The sequence below is a fragment of the Ixodes scapularis genome, unplaced genomic scaffold, assembly GCF_016920785.2.
Source record: "Ixodes scapularis isolate PalLabHiFi unplaced genomic scaffold, ASM1692078v2 PGA_scaffold13__105_contigs__length_92229423, whole genome shotgun sequence".
Taxonomy (NCBI): Eukaryota; Metazoa; Arthropoda; class Arachnida; order Ixodida; family Ixodidae; genus Ixodes; species Ixodes scapularis.
Genome location: NW_024609839.1, coordinates 57,579,161 through 57,587,603, shown reverse-complemented (window position 1 = coordinate 57,587,603; position 8,443 = coordinate 57,579,161). Strand labels below are relative to the sequence as shown.

At 48.4% G+C, this 8,443-nt stretch overlaps 1 long non-coding RNA gene across 1 annotated transcript; it reads left to right on the top strand.

The window, feature by feature from the left end:
• The first annotated feature begins 270 nt into the window (after positions 1-270).
• LOC115313297 lies at positions 271-7,768 on the top strand. Its single transcript, XR_005717782.3, has 3 exons — positions 271-408; positions 3,743-3,897; positions 7,704-7,768. It is a non-coding gene; the product is annotated as an uncharacterized LOC115313297 (long non-coding RNA).
• Positions 7,769-8,443: the final 675 nt, after the last annotated feature.

Below are 8,443 nucleotides of genomic sequence, written 5' to 3'. Positions count from 1 at the left end.
TAGACACAAATGCGGCTTTGTTCCGTGGACACCTTCATTTTTGGTAGCACGAGGCAGTCATTGCTTAACCCTGCTTAAAGATCAACGACTGGACTGATCAAGGGTGGCATGCCTGAGAGTGGGACAGTAGACGGCTGTTATATACCAACTTTAGACTTCATTCACCTCTTAACTGACAGGGCACTGGAGGCTACATGCTCGGTGAGCCAGCCGATTGTCAGTCTTGCATCACTCATCACGCCCCTTTCTCTTACAGATGTGCAGGTCGGACATGAGGCAAGAATAGCTTGGCCTGGCCCACCAACCACATGGCTCCTACCGCCCTGTCAGCGTTGGGGTGAATGGAGCGTAGGGGCGGCAGAGTTGGTGGGGTCTGCTGAGTGCTTCTGGCGTAGCAGTTCGGCAGTGGTGAGTTACTAGAGCACAAAATGCAATACCGCACTTTACTCTGAATGCTGCGAGCCATCGGAGCCAATCCAGTGCCGAAGGTGTGTCACATGGCCTGTCCGTTGGGCGCAACGGCACGTCGAGCACAGTGTCATCTGGCAGCGACAAAGAGTTGGATTGGCTCCGGTGGCTCGTATAGTCGGCTGCGGTACAACACAAGGTGAAACGGAGTAGAATGTGATGGCGTGTCGTACCACAGAAAATGAGCAAAGTAAACAGATAAAGGTTTGATTTTTAGAGTGCCTATTTTAGGTTTTTGTTTCCCTCTTTCGGTGTCCTTAAAGGGGCCCTCCGGAGCTTTCTGCGATCGTCTGTTTATGTTGTTATATTGCGTATTAGGTGCAAGTTAATATGTATCCAAAGTTTTAGATTACAAAACCGTTTATTAAGCAGATGGCAGAGGAAATATATCGGGACTATTTTCTCTTGGAAGACAATCCCCCATTCCCTGCCCATCGCTAAACCTTGACCAATGGAAATGCTGCATCTCGGGGTGAATGCGAACGTTATTATTGCAACACTTTTTAAGCTTGTTTTAAATTGGAGTTTGAGAAAAACGTAAACTGATTGTGGTGCAGGAAACATAGTCCGCAATTATCGCTCCAAAACCAGCGAACTACGTTTTCTCCCCGCAAGCTTCTTGCTAGGGGGTGATGCGTCGGCTCGTCTGCTTCCCGGGGCGTCTGCAGGCGTGCGTTTGCGGGACACGTGTTCCTTCTTCCCATGGATCCCGACTCCGAAGCCAGCTCTGCGATCCTTCCACGTCAACGAGTCAAACTTTTCCTTGTCATCTGTGCAATGCGCCTGCGTATTGCAGCAGCAGCGCGACGGTGCGGTGCGACGAACGACGACTGTTGAGCACAAAGTCCGGGCTCCTTGACGACGACAGTCTGCGCGTGTTCGAGAGATTCCTCCGCGGATCGGTGGTCAGCTGCGTTGGTGACGCGCAGAGACGCCAGAATCCTTCGCTTGCTATTGGCTGACGCATAAAGAGATGCCCCTCCCGTTTTCCGGGGTCATCTCAGAAAGGGGGGCGTGCCGGGGACTTTGATAGCAACTTTAATAGGGAAATCCGCCACGCATGACCATAATTTTATGATTTTTAGGATCCTTGGGGCCTGTAGATTGAGTTACCGCCATAAATAGACCATCGCAGAACGCTCCGGAGGGTCCCTTTAAGAGCCCAAAGACCTGCCCATCCCGACATTTGTAGTCCCTATATTTCCGGACTTGAGTGACTGCACGACCGAGGACCAAATCAAACTGTTCCAAATCCTGAATATAGGTCTACACCCTTTTCAGTAAAAAGTTTGAGGGGAATAAAGCTATTGGTGCAGGTCCGTGACCCTGGCGGGCACCCTCGCTCATACAGCTGAATCAGATTCAAAATGAGGAAGTTTCACCCTTTTCTCAACGACAGGCTGTTTTTGGCAGTTGTTTGACTGGCTGCTAACACAGAAGCACAGTTTTTCAGCTTGGCAAACACCATGGCAAAGACTCAATGCTGGACATGGAATTTCATTCCAACTCTACCGTAATATCCCGAGTCATCGCCCATCCCCGAGCCATCGCCCACCCCATTGTTTGGGCCAATATCGATTTCTGAAAAAACACCGAGTCATCGCCCACCCCTTTAAATACCCCAGCGCGGACTCGGCGATCCGCGAACACTCATCCTACCCGAATGACGCGGCCGCGGACCTTATAGTTGCAGGACGTTCGTGACAAAGTAAAACGAAGGAGGGAAAGACACTTCTTTTTGTTTACGAATTTCCTCCGTGAGCGACCCCAAAGTGGTCGTGTATCCGTGCGAAAAGAAAACGATGGAGATAACAAAATAAAAAGTAACCGCGGAGTGTTAGGTCAAAGTCTGTCTCCGCCGAAGTAAGGTCACCGCGAACCCGCTCCTTCTTCCCGCCCGTCGCGACCGCGGTTGTGCAATATTTTAGGCAAAGCCAACGCGTAAATAAAGCTTTTCTGGAACGCCCCACAAAGACGTTTGCAGAGCGTCCCAACCGTTCATTGATAGCCCGCCGTGCACGGACGCACGTATGTACGCACCAAACAAGAAAGTTGCGCAAGAGCTTGCAATTGACAAGGCGCCCGACTTGGCCCGACGCCAAAGTATTTACCAACGCGACCGCGGGCTTTCCCGCTTTCCCAGCATTGCCCTTGGTCGCTTCTTTGGTCCGTCCGCTCGCTCGCTCGTTGCACCTGGTCGGTTTTTCTATTTTCTTGTAGACTTTTCTTTCTTTTTTTTTTACTAACTAGGAGAACATAGTGGTGACATTCTTTCACGGAACAAACGTTCGCGCTACATGCAGATCGGCGGTGTTTCTAGCGCGTATGCAAGCAACGGACTTCGCTATAGTAAAATATTCTTTCGTGAGCATTTCTTTCTATACAGCAATGAAACTAAATCGAGTTTTGAGTTTGATGTATCTCTTTTGCATCAGCGCTAGATACGCAGAGAAAAATTTCCGCTTTTTTTCAAGTGTTTGTGCTCGCCCACCGAGACATGGCCCACCCCACTTTTTTAATGAATTTCAGGCGGTAGGGGGGTGGGCGATGACTTGGGATATTACGGTAGTTGCACTACAAGCAGCAAAGGTAGCCCTAGGATTACACTTGCAAAAGTTCTCCAACAGAATGTGTCCAGGACGTTGGTGCTTGATGGGCATCCAGGCGTTCGAGGGCACGAGTCACTATACCGTCACTTGACGAGGAGTCAAACAAGCTCTTGTTGATCGCACCACGATTCTGATCAAAGCAAGTTGCGCTGCCTCTCCACAGTCCTGCACTTTTTAAAAATTGTGTCTGGATTCTCGAGGGTAATAGCTTGCATTTGTAACAAGTGTCACAAAGATTTCTGGACAAGCGGCGATAATCAAGAATGAAACGTGCCCTACAGCTAGCTAGCTTCGAGAGTGTTGCACATCGCAGTGTCAAACGAAACGGCAATATCAGTCAACAAGACCGAGTACCGCTTTACGATGAGACTGAGCCCGCCACCAAGTTCACACCCATCCAAAATAGCGTGAAACTGGCAAACAGTATTCTAACCCTAAAATTAACTTTGGCTGTTCGTACAGAAGGAGCACGCTTCAGAGAAAGCGTCGTGTGGGCATCCTTTTGTTCCGCAAGGCGTGCATAGCCTTCAAATTTCTTGCGTTTGCTCTGGTCAAGCTTTTGCGCAAACAGTTTTTTTTCCAGTGTATCGTTCAACAAAAAGTTACAGCTGTTTTGTACTAAGCTGGTTACAGGAACTAATGCCATCTGTAAATATCTCTTACAGCCGAGCTGTTTGAAGTCATCACAGATATAAGCTGCTTGTTGCAGCAACTCACAATCGCATTCCTGCCCGTCATGTCGAACAGCGGAGCGCTAATTTCAGTTTGAGGTCTGCACTCTTACTACAATGCAAATGGTGACAGCATCAGGCTGCACTCGGTAAGTTAGTTTAAGACCGGTTCTTCATGCGGCACTCCGCGAGTGTGGTGCACTCTGGGAGATGACTCGCATAATGCCAGTGCGTTTGAAACGAGCTTGCTATAAGGCCCGCTACTCATGGGATAAGTTACTCATATAGTTTTTGGGCGGCTGATGAGTTATTCCCCCCTCCACAGCGACACGCATTGCTGGGTTTGGGTACGACTTGAAACCGACAAGCAGCTCTGACAACTCTAAGGTGTTTGAAGCGGCAGGAGCAGTTCAGGGACAAATATTTCCACGTGACCTCCCTTGCAGTAGTGGTGATGGTGCGTTCAGTAGCGGCTCCCTCAGCTCCGAACGGAGTAACTTGAGTTGGAGTTCTCGGTGCACCTACTGAACGTCAAAACAAGCGCAGCTCTTCAGCAGCTGAACACGATCGCTTTATTTGACGGCTGTATTGAAGAAGTCTCAATAATTTTGTTAATGGAAAAGTGAGTGTCTGTTGTGGGAGCCACTGGTTTCCCTTCCCCAAGGGTATGTAAGCTGCGGACGTGCAGACGTTCCTTCTGGAGTCGTCTGGCTTTAAGCCTGCTCGTTCCGAATCGTGTCAGGGAGAGTATGCCACCCTGCTGGCCTATTCTCGCACTCCTCCGCACGTCTCCTATTTTCGGGTGACCTGCGAGATTGTGTGGGACGGTCTTCTGAATTGACGGTCGTCTGGCGATTAGTCCTGAAGTGTGCTACGGGCGATGGGTCAAGTGCAAAGAGATCCTATGAGTGCTGTGCAATTTAGAACACCTTTAAAAAATCCCAAAGAAAGCTGCTTTTTTTTTTTGTGGATGTCATGCCTGTTGGATTTTTCACTAGCCACTGTTGTTAAACTTCCAGAACTCTATGTGCCAAGAAATTGAGAGAGAGGAGGGGATGAGGGTGCAGGAATGTCAAAACGCAGAGCTCCGATCGGAACAATTAGTGGGTAGACCTAAAGCTAACTGCCTTTGTCTGTACTGCACGTGCAGAACGTCGGTGTCCAGCGTTTCGCATTTGCATTCGAATGCGTTTGACGAGTGCAGTGGGGATAAAGGCAGCCTTTGTTTCTGCTGCACTCGTTGAACACGTTCGACTGCAGAACGCGGGCGTCCAGTGTTTGGCTCTCGCATTTAAACGTCCTCGACGAGTGCAGTGGAGACAAAGGCAGGTAGCTTTAGGTATACCCACCAATCCTTCTAACCAGAGCTCGGGTGTCCTGACGTCCCCGCGTGCTCTCTTCCACTCTTCTCCCTCATTTTCTTGGCACATGTATCATGGGCAGATTTTAAGGGTGGGGGGAATAGGGCATCCAAGGTTAACTTTTTTCAGTGAAAAATCTACATATGCCAGCTTTTGTTGGGAAGAAATGATTAGTGGCTTCCATCCATACTCGAGAACCGAACTAAACGCAATAGACTACTTCCATAAATTCCTGCATGCAACCCGGCGCGCGTTGCACTCTGGGAACTAGTTAGCCAGGGAGGAGAGTGGCATGGTTTCGGTTTCGATCGACAAGAGATTATACTCGAAGTGTGGACTGTAAACGGCCATTATTTCATGTTTTCTGGTCCCCAGAAAGCCATTTGTGGTCTTTAAACTAACCTAAATGGCCAGACCTCGAAGCTTTAGCACAAGCCTGAAATGTATAAATGCTTGTTGTATTTTTGTACTTGAGCCTTTTTGTAAGCGTTTCGAGGTATGTGGACAAGCCAGTGCTGGGAATCTTGACGCTGCGAAGCTGGGGGATCTTGCTTGTGTACGAATCAACAAGCTGTAGCAACCAATAAGTATGCATACATCGAGCTCGCGCCTTTACATTAGTGTTGTTGATCAGGAAGTTTTTGTGTTTTTTTTTTGTTTTTCGTGCATCCATAGACGAAATATAACTTTTTGCAATTACTGTTTTTCTTAATACGCCTGAGTATGTGAAGTAAAACTCGGACGCGCCATTGAAAAGCTCCATTCGAACACACTTCTCATCTCTTATCTGTACTGCCCCGCAGCACTGCACGAAGTGAAGTCCCCGCCCGCTCCCCTTCCACTAATATTCAACATCGCGTATGCTCATAAAGTTATCCTGCAATAATATAGGTACATTCGCACATACAAAAAAAGAAAGCAGAAGTCGAGCACTTGTGTGAACAATGTTGCACCGTTCACCGGAAGTGCACTGGACGGGCATGAATTCTGCGGTGCGCCGAACGAACAAAATTATTCAAAGCGCATTTGACGGTTGCTAATGGCCATAATATTTGTTATGTGTTTGCTTTCTTCCTGACTGAGTATGCTGAGATAATTTCAGACACACCGTTCAGGCACAGATCTTGGGCGTTAGTAAAAGCTTGTCCAAGAAAGCTTAGTGAGGAGTAGGGGACGCTTGTTAGGGCCTCCGTCGTAGCTAGCCAATCTTAGCGTTTGCGAAAATTTAATCTTCTATCAGCTTAAAATTTGAATGTGAGATATGTGATGACATGAGGAAGACATCATAGTAACTTTTGTGCAGTAGTGAGGTTGAATTTATTGTGTTTCCTTGAAAGTTAATGCGCCAACGGTGGGCTCAACTTTAATACTCCTGTTAGGATGCGGCTTGCTTTTCGCCCAATGAAGTAACAAGCGTACGTTTGGCAAACAAAATATGTGTAGGGCTCAAGGTGACCAAATTTCAGTTGTAGTTCACTGGTACTGGACGGGATTAATGACACTGAGCTCAAAGATGCACTCGTGGGGTGAGGTGACTAAGCCACGTCTTACTACGTTTGCATATGCACGCATAATATCCGGTGTTTTTGGAACCAAGGAAAGTGCCCCGGTCTTCGTTTTGTATCGCTCGAGAATGAGTGTATTGTACATTCGTAAAAAAATTCAGATAATCAAAAACGCGAGCAGCATATTTGGTGGTGGCGTGATCGCATGAGATGAAGCTGCCCAGTCGAAACGAAAACTAAGTGGCCAACTAGTTCCCAGAGGGCACTGCGTGGTATTTCGCCGCGATGGGGCACGTCGGTTTTGGAAGAAGTCTGTTGCAACGCCGCCATTTCTCCCACAGCAGCCACTAAGGAAACTCCACGGCTACACTTAGTGGTTCCGTCGAGTCGCAGAAGAGCCAGTGGCGCTAAAGGTCCTGTATAGGCTCCCTACGGGAGCCAGAGTTGCGTGTTCATCCCCGTAGCGCCGTCTTTCCTGCACGGCATATGGAGCCTGCTCCTGATGTGACTGAATTCGGCGAATGGCAGCACGGTGCGCTCAAAAGTAGGGGAACGTATGCCAGGGTGCGTGCAATGTGTACTTTCGTGCACGGCATTTGAGTCTGCTCCTCACATGATCGCATCTCGGTGAGTAGCGGTGCGGCGGTACGTGGAAAACAGTCATGCAACTATGGCTCCTGTAAAGAGCCTATACAGGAACTCTACGTGGCGCCATCTCGCAGGGCCATTTTGCAGTAGCTAAATAAAACAACTTGCATGTTTTAATTCGTCGCAAAAGGGTGGCGCTGTTATCGTATTTAGTTTCGTCTCGGTGAACGCCAGCGGTCCAGGTTCCAAGAGTGAGTTTTCCAACTGAGCGTTTTAGTAACGTTGGTGTTTAGTGACATAACAAATATTAGGTTAACAAGACAGATCTGGGCAACATTTTGCCCATGATATCATCTCCCTTCCCCCCTCCCCCCCCCCCCCCCCCCCCCCCCCCTGGCTGACCCATAAATTTGCCCCTGCTCTGCATTGCCCTGCATGTTCGGGTCAGATATTGGTTCCTGTTGACCTGATGGACTCCTTTGTTCTCTGCATTCATCATAGGTTACAGTCGTGAATCATGGACCAAGACTGCACTCTTAGGCCCACTCCTTTTTGGTGGATCGGGTCTTGCCATCTTCACCTTTTGTGGCTTCCTGTCGTAATTAAATAACTTGTCATATTTTTTTCTGATGGTGGTGCATACCTCTGGCCACACTTGACAAAACTAGTGTGGTGAATGAATCCATGCCACGGATTACTGCGAAACATGCGAGAAGTTAATTATTGAGAAGATTAAGCTCCGAAAAGTTTGATGGAAAGACGACAGATATACCCCGTTTAATATTTCTGGCCACTTTAAAGGAGCTGTGCAACGATATTCAATTGGAATGTTTTCCTCTCTACACGAGCTTACTGGCGCACCTGGGACTCAAGGATACTCACACGCAACGCCATTGGCCAAGAAACCCCTTTGTTGCGGTGTGATTTCAAGGACAAAACCTATCATTTTCATTCAATCTCTCCTTTGCAAAATTTGATGACGTAACTCGGGGATCGCAGTACACCCAAGTGACGATATTTGAATGCGGTTCATAGATTGGGCCCGAGCATTTCGTGGGCACTCGACTTGGGCTCGTAATAATTACAAGCTCGAGAAGCATTCGGGTAGTGGCCCGTGTCCAATCGCTGCAACGACGACAACAGCCGAGCCATAACAATGTCTGGAACTCTGCGCGTGTCCTGCGCTTTGCCAACCCCAGCGCGTGGCTATGATCAACACTGGCGGCATATAATCGGCTCCA